Source organism: Ostrinia nubilalis, chromosome 9 (genome assembly GCF_963855985.1).
Source record: "Ostrinia nubilalis chromosome 9, ilOstNubi1.1, whole genome shotgun sequence".
NCBI classification, from domain to species: domain Eukaryota; kingdom Metazoa; phylum Arthropoda; class Insecta; order Lepidoptera; family Crambidae; genus Ostrinia; species Ostrinia nubilalis.
This window is the reverse complement of record NC_087096.1, coordinates 9570019-9587550: the sequence shown is the minus strand read 5'-3', so window position 1 is coordinate 9587550 and position 17532 is coordinate 9570019. Positions and strand designations below refer to the sequence as shown.

The following is a 17532-nucleotide window of genomic DNA, read 5'->3' as shown; positions in this document are numbered from 1 at the left end:
AACCACCAACTCAAAGTGCTCCTTCCAAAGTTGTAACGCTATACCATATTTAGTCCGATGCAAGTGCGAAGTTATTAAAGAGGAATTTATTATCTTCGTTATCATATGTATTCGAACAAAATAAGACCTACTACATTAATTTTGGGGTGGAATGGTCATAAAATGTATCAATACTGCCAACTAATTTGGGGAGTAAAAATAGCAAATACTTCACATAAACTTTTACTTTTAAGCTTATTACCTAATACTAAAGCTTTCTTTCTTTATTACAGTAGCGGTGATAGTTAAACTTAATGATTCACCATTGTTTAATAATTTGATTATCTTTATGAATCTTTCTAATTTTGAGGTATGGAGTGCGTTATGGCGTATTGTCAGTATTGTGGTGTTTTCCCACGCTTGGACTTAATAATAATAATGTAGTAAAATATCAAATTAGACAAACTGACATCTTATAAGTTTATACTACACTGGCCTGCACTACTAAGTACTACACACGGCCGAATACTGAAACGCCATTTAAATATTTGACGGCTTCTCAAATAGTTAAGCAGCTCCCAAACTTACATTTCGCATACTCAAAACAATTTGTGAGCAGTTCTCAATTTTTAAGCACCTCTCAATTTAAGTTGCACTCAATCGCCACTTAAATGAATTTTCGCATACTGAAACGCCATTCAACGCTAAGCATTACTCAAACAACTGTCAAATCGTCTTAAGCAGCTGTTAAATTTGAGAGTGCTTGCGCGGTATCTTAAATCCTATTGTTATACCTAAAACGACCTAAATAGTGGTAAATAATGTGTGTCATCGTTATCATTTCTTTCGAGCCTCGAGGAAATACCTAGATCTAATCGCAGGAACGCAATAAGGCTGAACGCTATTGAAAAATATTATTATAATGACATGCAATTCCGAGCGAGGTTCCGCGTCTCAAAAGAAACGGTGTTGTTTCTGGATTCATAATTTGGAAGCTCTTTGAAACCCCTCACCAAACGCCATACAACCAGTGGACCAAATACTTATTATAATTTAACCCTACGGTTCTACGCAACGGGAAGTTATGAACGTGTGTACTAGGTGATATCTTCCACATCGAACAGCCAACTGTGCATCGTATAGAGCACAAAGCTGCAAAGTAACAACCAAAGTAGCTGCTATGAAATCGCTTTACATAAACATGCCTACTTCTGAGGAATAATAATATGGAGACATCGCAGCATTTCCAAGAGTTGTTGATTTGTCAATTTGACGCTCTGTCAACAATGATAAATGTCAATTGTGGTTACGTTTCGGTCCACGATCGCCACTTAATAGATTTCAACAATAAAAAGTTTCACCTTTAAAATATTTTTTTAATTAAATAAAAATGCAAGCATTAATTATTTTATATAATAAAACGAGAATTATGTATAATAGAAACTAAAAATAAACTGTTCTATGTTAAATTGATTGAGTATATTTCCATAAAAGACAGAACATAACCAAACGATGCTGCGTGTAATGGATAAAAAACGTAAAGTCATCATTTGTGTAAATGAAAACATACTTTTTTTGGTAAATGTTGCCATTAGGTAAACATTTGAGAGCTGCTTAGCTGATCACGGCTTCAAATCCGTTGAGTGGCGTTTGAGAATACCATTTAAAATTGAAGGATACTTAAATTTAGGAGCCCGTCAGCTGAGTGAAAGATTTGAGTAGTGTTTCAGTATTCGGCCGTAAAAATTTAATTTTTTTCGAATCTATAAAAGGTATAGGTAGATTTAAAATAAACAACGTTTTGTAGCAAATCTTATCAGCTTTCTTATAAACTATAGTCAACAATTAAACTATTTTTCAAGTCCTTGTTATTTAGGAAGTATATCTTTTGAACCTACAAACTTATTGCAATTTTAAAAGTGTGACACTTTCTTTTGCAGGCCAGTGTATTTAACTACGTAAATGTATTATGTTGATGTGCTTCTAAATATTTTAAAAGTATACAATTAATACTTACAACAACTGTAGCATAAAGAGGTCTTATGTGCAAAAACGGCTGTTAACGAGAGAGCACAATTGTTTTGAAACCGATTTAACGAAAATTGAGAAAAAACAGCAAATTTTCTTGCTCGAATTGCGAAACGCAGACAATAGTAAAGACACTCAATGCAATCTTAATTGGTTCACTGCAGAGTAAACTGTTGGTTTATCGAATTGAAAGAAATCTACACTTATAGAGGAAAGATTTGACTGTTTGTTTGCATCTAATAGGCGCCGAAACTACTGGACTGATTTGAACAAATAAAATATTATATCTAAATATGTATAACTCAAAGGTGACTGACATCATGATCTATCAACGCACAGCCAAAACCACTGGACGGATCGGGCTGAAATTTGGCATGCAGGTAGATGTTATGACGTAGGCATCCGCTAAGAAAGGATTTTACGAAACTCCACCCCTAAGGGGGTAAAACGGGTTCCACGCGTACGAAGTCGCGGGCGGCCGCTAGTTTCATTTATATTTCACCATTAGAATCCTTTGATGAACAGGTACGAAGTTCGCCGGGCCAGCTAGTAGCGTATAAAACCAGAAATTGGGTAACGTACAAGCAAACATCTTAAATTCAATACTCTGTTATCAGGAGCCATTTTATTTTCGCTGCCATCGATATTTTATTGGTTTCCCGGAAGTCCCGACAGCACTTTTGTCATTACCGTCAGTCATGCCGAAGTGGGAGTCACAGTAGCGCCGTTGACTGCGAGAAACGAGATATGGGTTAGGGCGTGACCACACTGCATCGTTATGCACAGGACTGGCTATTGACTGCACGTGTGAAGTTTATAGTACAGTCACCCTCAGCTCATCGGACTATGACAGGTACTTACATACTTTCAGGTGAGATTTCATCACTTTCAGGTGAGATGCAGGCCAAGAGTTCCCGTTGTGGTATAAAAAAACGTTGACCGTCATTTTTCAGGTAAAATAGTTCGTAGTTTTGATACAATTTTAAGCTGGTTTTTGTTTTGAAACTCTTTCGCCCTCAAGCTATTATATTATAAGTGAATGAGGCATATTCTGGCCAAATTAGCTTCATCTTTGATCGCATCTTCATTTTTCGTCACTAACATATTAATTACTAATATACAGGGTGTTAGGTAAATGGGTATATGAGCCGACACTAGCCCATGTTAACATAGTCATATAAATGGTATGGTGAAGTCAGAAAATTGATATCTTCATTTTAATTATTTTAATTTTCATACAAGTCGGATTTTATAAAATTTATTTTGTATGAAAATTAAAAAAATAATAATTATGATATCAAATTTCTGACTTCACCATACCATTTATATGACCATGCTAACATGGGCTAGTGTCGGCTCATATACCCATTTACCTAACACCCTGTATAATGATAATGAAAATTCTACTGCTAATATTGCCTTTTTTCAAATTGGGGCATGGTAACATTGGTAACACGACATAACATTTTAGATCAGCACACTTCACCACAATATAATATGGAGATGATGACAACAACAAATACTGCTTTGGAAACGTGTCACATATGAGGTTGAATTTTTAACGCAGCTTCGAACATTTATTCCTTTATTCGCAACTTCTTTACAGTGTGAAGGCGTCCTAACGCGCGACGCGTATTGCCAAATGCTGACCCAGTTCGGGTCGTCCCGGGATCACTCGGAAGGGTTTACGGTTTCAATATTTCCATGCCTTCGCCATATAGCTGTATGCTCAAAGGAACCGCACGCCAAGTTTCGAGTTTCTTCGAGTGTTCAAGCGCATATATATGACAATAGATATAATATCAGTTACTGTCTGTTCTTCTCGTTACACGATAGTCGCTTGGGCGGCTCGCTTGTCTACTATGCCAGAGGTCGCGGATTCGATCTACGCACACACAATTCAAATATTTTTGATCAAGTATGAACAAACTTTGTTTTGGTTTAGGTGTTTTCTAACAATAACTAATTTTGTTTAAGTAGTTATCAATATAAAATGATGTTTAAACCTGTGTTCTGGTATTCGGACAAGCTTACTTTATAGGGTAGAATTGGGTAGAGATGACGCTTCCATTACTTATTGTTTAAGCCTTATGGACTCTTAGACTCTAATCTTCAACTAAAACTCAGATGTCTCTTAGTATTCCGGCTAAAGGCTTTCTACACCCTGTGAAATGAATACCCTTGTTCCTCGGCTACCCCATATTCCGTTCTCCAGCTGTCCATACGAAGATGTACCTATATGTTCATCTTATCGGCTCACATTATCAGTGAAAATGTGCAGTCTTCATGGCGCCCCCACTGAAATTCGCAGACTGCTGAGCGACCGTCTTTTTAACGAAAAGTGACACAAATAGATATTAATCTGCGTTAAGTCTGTGTCCTTCTGAGTCAAATAATGCTATATTCTATTACATGCACGACCTATTTCGATGTGAGGTTACTCGGTCCTTGCGCAATGAGCGACAACCTTCGCAAGGTGGTTAATCTGGTTCAGGGGACTGGCATCCAATTTGCCGGCCGTTGTGAGGCTTCGACCACAGCCCGTAATTGACACCGAAAGTAAAACCACAGCGCTGGCGGAAAACGCGCGATGTAAAAACGCGAATTACGACACGCGGTCGCACCGCACACAATCGCCGCCGACTATCCAATCTCCTAAATGCTTTATTATTATTGTCCCGGTCAGAGTAACTTCCAATAAAAATAACGTAATTCACCGGCCGAATAGACCGCTCTTATAGGTTTAGTTTAGAAAGTTGGCATCTTGTCCATAGCGGTTATTCCGCGTTCCCTACATAGGCTACCAGGCGGCAGGTTGTATAAAAAGAAGGCTCTATTTAACGGGAACTGATTCGGAAAAAAGCGCTCTGAGCTCCGGAGCGAAGAACCGGATTACTGTGGCCGAGCTGAAAAACAAATCTACTACGATTTACGTACCGTAACCTCGTTACGCGTTCCGAACGAGACGTATTCGGCGGGGCGGGTGTTGTTGGAATGTGTTTCTTGTTGCGTGGATGCAGGGTTGAGATTGTGTTGTGGGGTGTGGTCGAATGCGAGAGAGAGGCGAGCTTATACGCGCGTCTATGGAGAGGCGGCAGGTTCATTCGTAGGAAGTGTCGTTATCACAGTCGCTGTTCGGCGGTCGGGCGGCGTGCAGGCTACAGGGTGTTCGCTCGCGGGCGGTCGACATCTCTTCGAGAGAAGTTTTGCGGAGATCGGAACGTGGCCGGCCTTTCCCGGCTAGAGCGCTCTGTAGAAAGTGAAATTGCATGTGATAACAAATTGTGTAAGGACACTCGTACTACTTGGTGTTTGATTGTGTGAAGTGGGAACTCCAGAGTGGATTTTACAAACTTATTTTGAACTCGTTTCGATATCAGCGCAGTTTTGAACTAAAAACTGTGATCTAGATTATTGAAGCGCTGTCGAGTTTTCCGAAAACGGTAAGTTGTTCTGTTACACTGATTTTTAGGTGATGAAGATGAATTGCAGATGTTTTATGAAAGCTGTATGGAGTTTAATTAGTTGCGGATTTACTGCTACTTACTACACATTCATGAGCATTGCCTTACTTTTTAATGTTTTGCTAGAGCACGTAAAAATACATCAGTAACCTACATTTTTAATGCAAAATTGAAACCTACTTAATGGTTGTTATTTTAGTGAGCTGAAAAAACGCACAAATTGAACAGAGAAATACGAGATGTAGATGAAATGATTTTGGCTATAGTTAAAGTTTAGTTTGATTAGCCTGTAAATATATGTATTTGGTATGGGATTTGAGGCACCGGCCTACACAAGCATGGAAATGTGTCATTTTAGAAAATGCGGATAAGTTATGTAGGCCTGCCTACCCCAATTCACACAAAAACAGGTACCTATTATACAACAATTAAAGTTTTGGAAATTCCTCATACCACCCAGCTTCAAGAAAGCAATATAGAGATAGTTAAAATTAGTCTGTTAAGGTTTTTACAATTGAATGAATTGACTGTTGGAGACGCCGCACTCTGTATGATGCTGTAGGCCTAGAAATAAACATAAGCTGTAAGTATATCGATAACTTTTTGAGAGACATAATAAGTACTTAATCCTGGATACTACAGGAACGTGATGTGACTCTAGAAACAAATGAAATAATTGGACATCAAAAGAAAGACCTTCGAAAGTAGACGATAAAATTCCGAGTCATGTAATCATGAAATAATATAAAATAATAATATGCAAGCAGATTACTTTTTGTTCGGAGGGGAGCAACTTCTCAAATATTCATAGAGACGGGAGCAAAAATGTAATGTAAATAAAGATGTAATAACATTCACAAAACAAAGACCGGTATTTGGAGATAAACAGTTTTACATGCTTGCGATACAAATATCCTATTTATTTACAGATTACTTATCAAATCAAATCAAATAGTTTATTCAGTACATAGGCCCTTTCCAAGGCACTTATACACGTGTTTGTAATTGGATGCTATGTACATTAATTCTTCGCTGCGGTTTTCCTTCTTTTCTTCTTCTTTATCTTAAACCTTTTAAAGCACTTCATCAATTTGATTACATCAGCACCACCTGATTATTTATAGGTACCTGATAATTTTATAATTACAGACACTCGTATATTTTAAAAACTCATCATCTTACCCTCTTGTAGTTCACTACGAATGTGAATTCTCCATTGATTTTCGTTGAGATTGGTAAACGGTCATGTTATGACAGCCCGCATCCTTAATCTGATTGTCTCAGGAGATCCTTCCATCCACGACCGTTGTGGGCTCACCGCCTGTTTCTATTGATCAGTGGAGTAAGGATTTCGCTGGTGAAATCACAATCAGTATTTTTTATTTTGTCACAACTATGTAATAGATAGAGAGTTACAACATTTTGACTATTAAGAGCCACTCAAAGTTTAAGTACCTACCTATGTTACTTTTTAAAGCTCTAGGTTATAAAAACGGCAAACAAAGTTTAACAGCAAAGTTAGGTGAACTTTCATAGTTTGTTTTTGTAGGTTTGTATTTGAGGCCCAAGAGAGTCTAAATCTCAGTTCCTATCTCATAATCGGGTTCTAGTTGTTGGTTTGATTTAGTATCAAGGGCTTTGTAGAAAAGTTATTATTAATTTCACTAATTTATCGACTTGGACAATATAATGTAGTAATAGTATACCATTACTTACGCTACTATAAGCAATAGTAAGTAATCATGAATGACAGTGGATGGACAGGCTTTAGGCTCATCACGTTTAGCACTTAAGTAACCTTTAACTCAAAATATCTTAATTGTTATCAGAAGTTAAAATGCGTCGATCAGTTTGAGATTGTTAATATTATTTACTTATTCCTATTATACGATTAGCTACGCTACGTAGTAACCATGAATGTCAGTGGGTGTACAGGTTTTTGGTTCATCACATGTAGCGCCCAAGTCACCTTTAAAAATCAATTCAAAATCAAAGTCACCTTTAACTCAAAACATCATAAGTGTGTCAGAAGTCAAAATGCGTCGATCAACTTGGGTAATTTTTAATATTATTTATTCCCAAGATCTGTAAATTAACATTGCTATCCCCCTGCTCTCCTCTTAATTGGCCTCTCATTAACATAACTTCCAAATAGATTTTCATTTGCGGCTGCAAGGAAGGTTTTGGACAATTTATTTGGTAATTAAAACGAGCCAAAGACGCTAAGTTACTTATAAAATGAAATATTTGTAGCTTACATTAAATAGATTCCAATGGGCGTAACATTTTATTATATTTTCATGTTCTAGTTAAAACGAAGCAAAAAAGAAAGAAGCACTTTTTCTTGTTGGCCAAAAGAGGGTTGACTTAAAAACAATGGATTGAACACAAAGTAAATAAAAAACTATAGCTGTAATATATTGTTGTGCGTATATACCTAAGGTCATATATGACCAATAAAAGCTTTACTTGGGATGATTTTCCGAAGTCGTAAAAACGCCCTGGGACACCCTTTGACCGCCATAAAAATGGCTCATTTATAAAAGCTGTTAGATCCGGTTGCCTTTTTGATATAAGACAAGACATCTTGTTTGTTTAATGGGATTTTATGTAATAAAATAAAAAGTTTCACATCCTGAAAAATCGTATTAGTGTAAGTATTCTACAGTTTCTCAATGGTATATGGTTATTACAATTATGGGTTAAACGTTCACGCTCACGTTACATGTGCTTTGAATCCTGAGCGTAACTAAGGATCCTAAGGTTAACTTCCAAGCGAAGTCAGGGTTTGAATTAAAACTGAAGTTTTCAGCAGTTTTTCTCCGGGGAGGATACTATAAAATTCACACTTTCAGCAAAGCTTATTGATACGTCAATTACCTAGCTATTGTTTCTTATAGACGATTGTAGAGCCGGTAGGTATTCATAAAATATACTGTTTACGTAAAAATTAGTAATGCTGCCATTGACCCAGTGCACTCAAAAATATAAGTTCAAAGAAAGAATACATTATTCAAAAGATTTTTTTTTATTTTTTTTATGCTAGACAAGGCAGGTATTTGACCGCAATCGCACCTGGTGTTAAGTGAGATGCAGTCTAGGATGGTACATATCTGCCCTGTAAATGCCTATTCACTCTCGCCTTAATAAACTTAAGATAAACTATGGTTGTTTGTTTCATCGTTGCGCTGACACCGGGTCATATTGCGAGATGAGCTAAAATGTAAGACAATGTCCTTGGCATTGAATATTATAAAAATATTATATACTAATATTTTGAACGCAAAAGTTTATGATGATGGATAGATGTTGGCTCTCTAACTCAGAAACTGTTGAACGGGTTTTGAATATTTCACAATGATTTATATAACTTTACATCAGATTAACAAACCTAAGGGGCCATCCATAAAGTACCTACGTCACACGAATTTCATGATTTTTTGACACCCCCTCCGTCCTTGTCACAGGTGGTCACATTTCTGAGACCCCCCCTCCCTAGTGTGACGTCACATATTTTGCAATTTCACATCGAAAAATTATTAAATTAGCAGCAGTTCCGAAATTAGTTTTATTTCCATTTAAATTACGTACTTTTTTATGAAATCAACATTATATCAAACATGTGAAACAATTGAAATGTGATGTCACGAAACTTAGGACCCCTCCCACCCCTTGTCACACCATGTCACACTTTGTCAACCCCCTCCCCCCTCTTTACGTGTGACGTACTTTATGGATGACCCCTAAGGAGGCTTCCGGCGACTGGGACCGCAATTAACTAGGACCGCGGTCCCAGTCGCCGGATCCATAAAAAAAAAAAAATTTCTTCCGGCGACTGGGACCACTCATAGATAACTTAAAAGAAAATATTATTCAATCCAAAATTGGTACAGTACTAAAATCCATGAGTGGTCCCAGTCGCCGGAAGAAAATTATTTAATTTTTACGCATCCGGCGACTGGGACCGCGGTCCCAGTTAATTGCGGTCCCAGTTGACGGAATCCTCCCCTAAGTGGTGGGTATCTTTTATCGAAATCTACGCAAACGGAGTCATACGCAGCAGATTGTAATAAAATAAAACAAAAGCAAAACTCTACATTACTGGCATTCATCCATCAAGCCGCTGAATCTTATGAAAGAAGGCAATACTTTGCATTTAGAAATGAATGATCAATACAATGTCTTAATAATGTACATTAATTAAGTGACTAAGAAACGAACGGCATCTAATTCATCCATCGAACGGTTGGCTGGCGCTGCTGTCACCAGACACCACCATATCACAAAGTAGGTAGGATCAGAAGACAATCTACATACAAAGTCCGATCGGGCAACGCACACATAGACAACGCGAAGTGTCGCAGACCAATTTAAACCAGTGCGAGCGCGAGTGCCACCCGCTAGTGACACGCGTCTGTGTGCTATGTAAAATGAAGTACATACAGGTGATTGCCTTCTGTTACTATCTATTTTGTGACCATATTGTATCAGATATCACAGTCACTACTCGTATGTGGTGAATAGCATTATGTAATAAAAATCGATTTATTGCAAAGTACGATGTAATTGCTTTGCAATCGATACTTGTTATGTAAACTTATATCACTAGAAACGAGGCTTTTTTGTTAAGTGGGAAAACAAAAGAGTGCTTGCATTTACAAGTAAACGTGATACCATCTTGAAGTAGGGTACCTAATTGACTTTTATTTCAACGCAGTTGTCATACAGTTGTGTACGGTCCTACAAACTGCCGACTGACGTCCGGCTCAAAAATACTTACTTAATATTATTTGAAAGAACCCTCAGCATAAGTATGATGTTTCAATACTCTGTAATGACGTTGTTTATTGACGATCGGTTTCTTGAATCTCTTGCCTGACCTTTGAGTTTTAGTTACATAATCTGCATACATTTCCTTACGTTCTTATGAGCGCGGTGAAATTACCGCAACGAAATTAATTTACTAAATTGTCTGTAGTTACAGAACTCGTTAAAATCTCATGGGAAACACCGTTTGAAGACAACAATGACTCCATGATCCCGTAGTTTTGATAGTATATCTTTAACGCGGTCAGCATCAGTGTGGTACCCTTGTACAAATTAAATGTAAAAACCAAATTATGTTCCGTGGTATACATAATTCATTTATGATAATGCGTTGACGGGCGCCAAAGTTAGCCAGAGTTTCCAGTGCTTTTACAAAGTTAGCCAAAGTAATGGGATCCATACCATATGTCATTAGGAATAATACTCGATTTTGTTATTCATAATGACACCGTTTCAGATGTTAAATTGCAAAACTTATGACTGAATAATTTGCATAGAATAACAGTGTCATAAACGAAACCTGTTAAAAGTACTTGCTCTTTTAATTACAACCAATTTTCTTTAAAAATAACCGCTTTAGTTAATAAATACATTTAGCGCTACGCACAAAGTTTAAGTTTGCTGTGTATTAACACAAGATATCATGATGTACACATTTTTTTTATAGATGCATAAAATTAGTGGTTTCTGTTTAGAGTTTAGTCGCGTCCAATCGAGTGCCGTTGCTCGAGAGATGGTGCCTCAAGCGAAAATAACGTCACTGTTATATTAGAGGTTTTTTGCTCATTCACTTTTTGTTGCTGCCAAATAATGAAGTAGCTATTAGATGCAATCGGTCCCATCTGGTGTATCCTCATCGAATTGATACTCAATTGCGTGTTTTTTGCTCAGTTCATCAAGCGCTCGATTATTTTGAGCAGACAAAAGACTGGATTCAATTCCTGATACTCATCTATGTTACAACGGACGTGTTCGATGAACTGCGATTTGATGTAAGTACTCGAATTAATTTATTGCATAGGGTGTGGTCTGAAAAAGAAGATATTTTTATGGTGATTAATTAGAGACCACGAAGTTTTCGGTTCAAAATTATTATCTGTTCCATAAATTAATTTGTCATTGTAGTATAACCTATTTCTGTTGCCTCTTTTGAATACTCACTTATTTATTTTAATAAAATGAGGGAAATACCTAATTAATATACAGAAGTAGGTACTTTAAGTCTTCGTCTCTAGACTTCTTGGAATAGTATTTCATTATCTGACTTTCATATTGCCATTTCCTGGAATAAACTTTATTGTTCGTTTATGCTCATCGCTCTGAGTTCGCTCATACAAAAGATATACTTCATGTATATAGAATATCTTCAACAAATACGCGAAAATTCTACCAGATTTTATAATTTAGAAGGCTTCAAGATCTTCGATCACCTATTAACTGTCTCACCCATGCATGAAGTCATTCCAACTCATTTCGCTGCCAAGAATAGATGACTAGAGCCAGCTAAATGGACTTTTACGTACGTGTGGATTCGGGGTTCATTCATAGGTCAGAGTTTAATCTTGCAGGTCGTTTCGCAGTCCGGTGCCGTGACTGGAAGAGACGCGATTAATGACGGGGGTGGGACGGATGGCACTCACACCGAACACTTCATTAAGAATGAGAGAAAAAAAATGTTTAGTTGTATGTTTGTTTATAATTCGATTTTTTAAATTATTTTTAGCATGAGCAAATATCGTCATCATCAGCCGGGCTGGAATTCACGCTCTGATAAAATCATATCGATGATTTTAGACGGAAAATGCATGGGTTTATCGTGCAAAATCGATAAAATATCTCGATTACAACATGTCCTTTACTCCACTGCACACTTTAATGAAGGAGAGCCAAATCTTATCTTTTATCAAAAATGTCGACCAAATCAAAGGTTTTGGATGACGGGTTAGGGATGTCTGAAGTTTGCATATTTGTCCCTAAGTCGCATTTCATGACATGCAGGGAAAGAGTGGGGTAGGTCCTATCTGCTCTGCCGGAACCACACGGCAACTTTGACAAATGCAAATACATACACAACTTGGTTATTTATTCATTTGTTTAAGTCTCCAGACGTCATTGTCTTATGATGTATGTATTGCGAAATAAAATAAGAGTAGGTATTTAAATATTGGATATTATGCATTGCAAATGTTTGAATAACATGATTTGCATACAATACTCCAAAAGTAAAACTTTAGTAGGCGTTGGTTTTATCGAGCTTGATTCAAGTTTATACACAACATAAAATGATTTCCAAACGAAAGTCGACTTCCTGAAATCATTAGTTTTATTTATACTAGCAGATCAACATCCGCTGTATTTAAATTTAAAATCAATAATGATTAACCTTGTCTAGTTTTATATCACTTTCATTCAAAGATAGAAAGTGAGAATTTGACGTTTTTACAGCCGGAGAACTAGTGTTGATACGATTAAATACGAGATAATTTTTTATTTTACACCACATTAAATTGATTACCTGGTTCATACCTGGTTAGTTTAATAAAAACTAGTGACCACGCCCTGGCTTCGAATGGTTAAGTGCACATTGACATAATGTTATAGACTTATATTAACACTCTTGCCTAACCTGCTCACTTTTAATATAATACGAGTAGTTTAGATTAGAGATGAACTGTCTGTCCAACAGATTTACTGGCTCTACCTACATAATATCAAATCTATATATATAAAAGAAAGTCGTGTTAGTTACTCCACTTATAACTCAAGAACGGCTGAACCGATTTAGCTGAAAATTGTCAGGGAGGTAGTTTAGAGCCAGGAGAAGGACATAGGATACTTTTTATCCCGTTCGAAATTAAAATTAAGGCGGAACAAAGTTCGCCGGGTCAGCTAGTTACTCATAAAACAATAATTGGTAGTACCACTGCAAATTATGTTTTTTGTAGTTCTATCAAGTAGAATTGAGCAGCAGGACCGCGGACAACACACGTTATCCAGTATTTAAACTGAATTTGTATTGGTATTAGAGCACGCGGTCTATCGCCAACCCGCTGGATAGACGCCATCACAAAGGCTACTGAGTCCACCATGGTCCAGTGTACTTGCGACGCCTCTAACCGTCAGAAATGGAAGCACATCGCCAAGAGAGCTACCCTCGGAGATGACATCGAACACCCCACCGTGTACCTCGTTAGCGCAACCACGACCACTGACAAGAGTGCCCGACTAAGAAGAAGAAGAGTGTTGGCCAAATATGAGTTGTAAAAAAAATACTGCGTTACGTTACGGTGTGATAGCCTCCCAACCTTATCGACTCCGGATCCAGCTTCCGATGAGTTCGATTGTTCTGCTAGATTCTGACTGGCATACATTAGGACGGTCGCGGCCCTCGCCCAAACTCCGAAGGAAAACACGCCCTATTAACGAACTTGTGTTTCAATTATTACTTCGGCCGCTATTTATTTTGTGATACATTGCTGGTTTATTCCGTTCACGTAGAGGCTGAGGCGTGAAAAATGTCGCTGCGAGGTAATCTCATCAACTACACCTACGTTATTACAGGCGGACAGTTCCAAATAAATCTATCAAACGTGGGTCTGGTACAGTAAGCAGCACAAGCTAAACTCTGGCATCTTGTGGTGTGGTAATAAAAGCGAATTTGCCACAAAACTTTCATCTAAATGGACGTTAGCGTCGCAGTTTTCTTGATGACTATGGAATATTGTTGGTTGAAGATTACTTGATGAAGTGTGGCTGTAAGCTGACTTAGCTTTCATGAAATTTTCATCTACAAAACTTAATTCGGGTTTTTCTTTTTTGGTAGGTACGATAAGTTAGACAGTAGGTAGGTATTTCAGTACTTAGATACTTACATCACTGTAATTTTTCAACGGGGACATATAAAATTCAAGTTCCTGTAATGTTACAAAAGCAGAATTACTGAGTTAATAACTTTAATGATTGGAAGTTTTAAACGTATGCATATTAACGTTTGCATAAAAATTTCAAGTGTTCACAGTTCTTAAACAAATTAGGCCGTTAAGGGATCGAATACTAATGCAGGGGTGGGCAGTTGAGAAATTTAATTTCACCCTTCCGTTGCCGGTTCTAAAAACTTAGTACCCCTACGTGTCCGTCCCAACGCTAATCCTTTATAGCCAGAAAAGTTTTTCCGGGCTAATGCTCTAAGTTGGTAATGTAGGGGAAATTTAAGTCCGTTCTCAACTTCATGTTGGCCGGAATTAGAATATAACAACGCTCTTGGAATCAGAAAATTTTTACGTGTTGTGGTTGGAAATGAGAACAAGCTAATCCTAAATGGTAGAGTCAATTTTTTAGAATCGTAGATTCAGAATAAGGGCTTGTTCCCACCAAAATTTAGTATTGCGGGATCCAGTAATACAGGATCCCGCATAACTAAGTATACTGTCGTGTGAACACATATTAATGTGTGTTTCAAGTGTGTTTGAAATTTTCGAACAGAATGGTTTTTTACGGGACACTGCAAAGGGATGTTTGTATGAACGTTAATATTAAATCACTACACTACTAAATGGGATCCGGTAAAAAACAGATCCTGCAAAAACCGGGAAGTCTTCGTGGGAACAAGCACAAAGATGATCTTGACGAAACATCTCAATGAAACTTGTCGAAATGCGATAGTTACGAGTATTACATTTTAATGTATTTTTTCAGGCGTTATTAACTTCACTGTTTTTGTGTTGGTGGAAGTAAGTAATGCAACAATTTATCCAGTTTGATCAGTTTATTAATTTTTAAATGGAATCAAAATATTAATCAATATGTAATTAACAGAAATAACGAACATTTACCGGTCCGGTGTTTGTGCTTCACAGTTCATTAAATGGGTTCGGATATATTATTTATCCTAGCGTCTCATTTGAAATCATTGTGGTTTTATGCAATTACAACTGCAGGATACAGGATGAAACAAAATTTTCGTAACAGATTTTTCTATAATATAAGCCTTGCTTCCAAAGAAATAGTTTTATAGAATAGATGATGATGATGATAGTTAAACGATCACTGCCTTCCATTGACATTGCAACACAATATAAGCATTATTTACTTAAAAAAAAACGACACAATGTTTTTAATAGGATTATACAATATGAGCTTACTATACATATAAAGAACGGTACGGTATGTAGAACGAGCCCAAACTCACTATCAAACTTTTTGCCACCCACCCTGTATTACTGGCTTTTAAAATTTCCTGCAGCTCCACCCGCTTGTAAACAAGGCTATTGACCATTGCCAAAAGGGTACTTACATATTCACCGAAATATTAAACGCTTCTTTATAAATAGTTAAAGTTTTTATTGGTGAAATAATTTTAGTAATCAGTGAATAATTACCGATTTTACGAACAAGCTAATTGTTTTGATTTTTAAAAAATTAGCAACTTTTATACTCGATTGGGAACGACCGACTAAATTTACAGATAGCTAAAATTGGATATGATGACACAACTTTTATCGATTACGTTATCGATAAAAAATCGTTATGGCGCAAGTAACGAAAGCGCAAGCGACGACAGCGTGTCTTTTGTCTGACAGAGACCTTTGTGACAGATGTTGACAAACTTCCGACTAAATCCGATTGACATCGTTTTTTTTCGGATCCCATGCGGCCAGTCACGACTCAGGTTAAGTGCTAAGGCGGAATCATGATACGCAAATTTTGCAATTATCCATGGCTGTTGGTCTGAAAAATCTGAGCTGGCATTGTCAAATTGAATGTCTTTGTCTTTGGAAGGTCGCCTGAGCTGGTCTGGCCAACGTAGGGAGTAAATTAGAAAGGGTAGTGCTGCTGCATAAGATATTAATGACCCAGCTGATGATTATGATTTTATTCTAGAGTACCTACCTACATTTCGCAAAGAAAATTTTGTACTCTCAGAAAGTATAAGTACTGTGTAAAGAAAACTGTAGAAACTTATAACCTTTGACTGAACGAAGGGTGATGATGTGTTATTTTTTCTCTCAAAATATTACTATTTTCCCTTTCTTAAATTCTTACCGAAAGAAGTAAAAAATCATTCTTTTTTACTTTTTAGAGCAACGTTAAGTTGTCAAATTGGTCAAAACAACCCCGGTTTTCGACACCTAAATTAATAATTCATCAAGGAAGTCGCTAATGCATTACGTCACGGACAATCAGAGCACTAATCACGCCGCGATTAACCAATACATTTAGCATATCCCTACTAGCATAATGCATGTAATCACTAAATCAATGAGTTAGCCGCAAACATGTCAGGTACTAAATATAGTAATATATTAAACAAAGAACCAATCAAGGTAATGAACACTAAACACTGTTTGGCATTTTGCATATAAGTATACTGCTAAATATTAAAGATCATGATTTTGAGATGTGCCTCACGTCTTCTAGCAAGGTCGTGGATTCATATCACGTCGGAGTCATGAAAAATCATAATTTACTCTACTATACTATAATACTTCTTAATAAATATTATGAAAACAAAGTACATGAAAGTAAAAAAAAATAATAGAGTCACATGTAGAGCACTGGTTCAATCGATTCAATTGATTTATTTTGACACAAATATTCAAAAATACCGACCCAATTGTAATAAGAGATTCAAGAGCAATAAATATGAATCAAACTGAATGCTTTCCGTGACATAATGACCGTAGTCTTCGCGAAGTTTACGCCATCGTCTTTTATAGAGCTTATACTCGTTTAGGCGATTGATAGAACCCTAAAAACTTTAAGTTCATTCACTTCAAATTATCCTTCAAATAAAAGCTATTAAATAGTAATTAAAGTATTTACGAAGTAGAGAAGCCTTAATATTACAAGTAGGTAGTTAGTTTTTTTTCTTTGGTCATATCAATCGATTTAGTTCAGGTATGGTATATTTTTAGTTTTTTTTTATTAAAAACACTGTATCTCCAAGGATCGCGACTATTCAATAACGCGTTATTGTTATTTTCGCCTTCCTTAGGAAATTCCCGTACAGCAGATGTGTTATAAATATTGTACAACAGCAGACGGGAACTCATCGGTATTAATGAGCTTAGTCCTGACGTGTGAGAACAATCTATAATGCATTATAAACGAAAGAACAAAACGTGATGTTAATACATACTCTTAAGTATTCTCTTAAAAATAATAATTTTGAAAATGCTGGCATAGAAAAACTGAACTATGTAGTGTAGGTACATAGTTTCAATATTTTATTTGG

The 17532-nt window shown here is 36.7% G+C and overlaps 1 protein-coding gene across 1 annotated transcript in view; it reads left to right on the top strand.

Annotated features, from left to right (window-relative positions):
• Window positions 1-5119: 5119 nt before the first annotated feature.
• Window positions 5120-17532, top strand: part of LOC135074767 (uncharacterized) — a 188770-nt gene continuing 176357 nt past the window's right edge. Inside the window, exon 1 of the mRNA XM_063969150.1 lies at window positions 5120-5450. The gene's annotated coding sequence lies outside the window, so the exon portion shown is untranslated. The remainder of the gene's footprint in view (window positions 5451-17532) is intronic.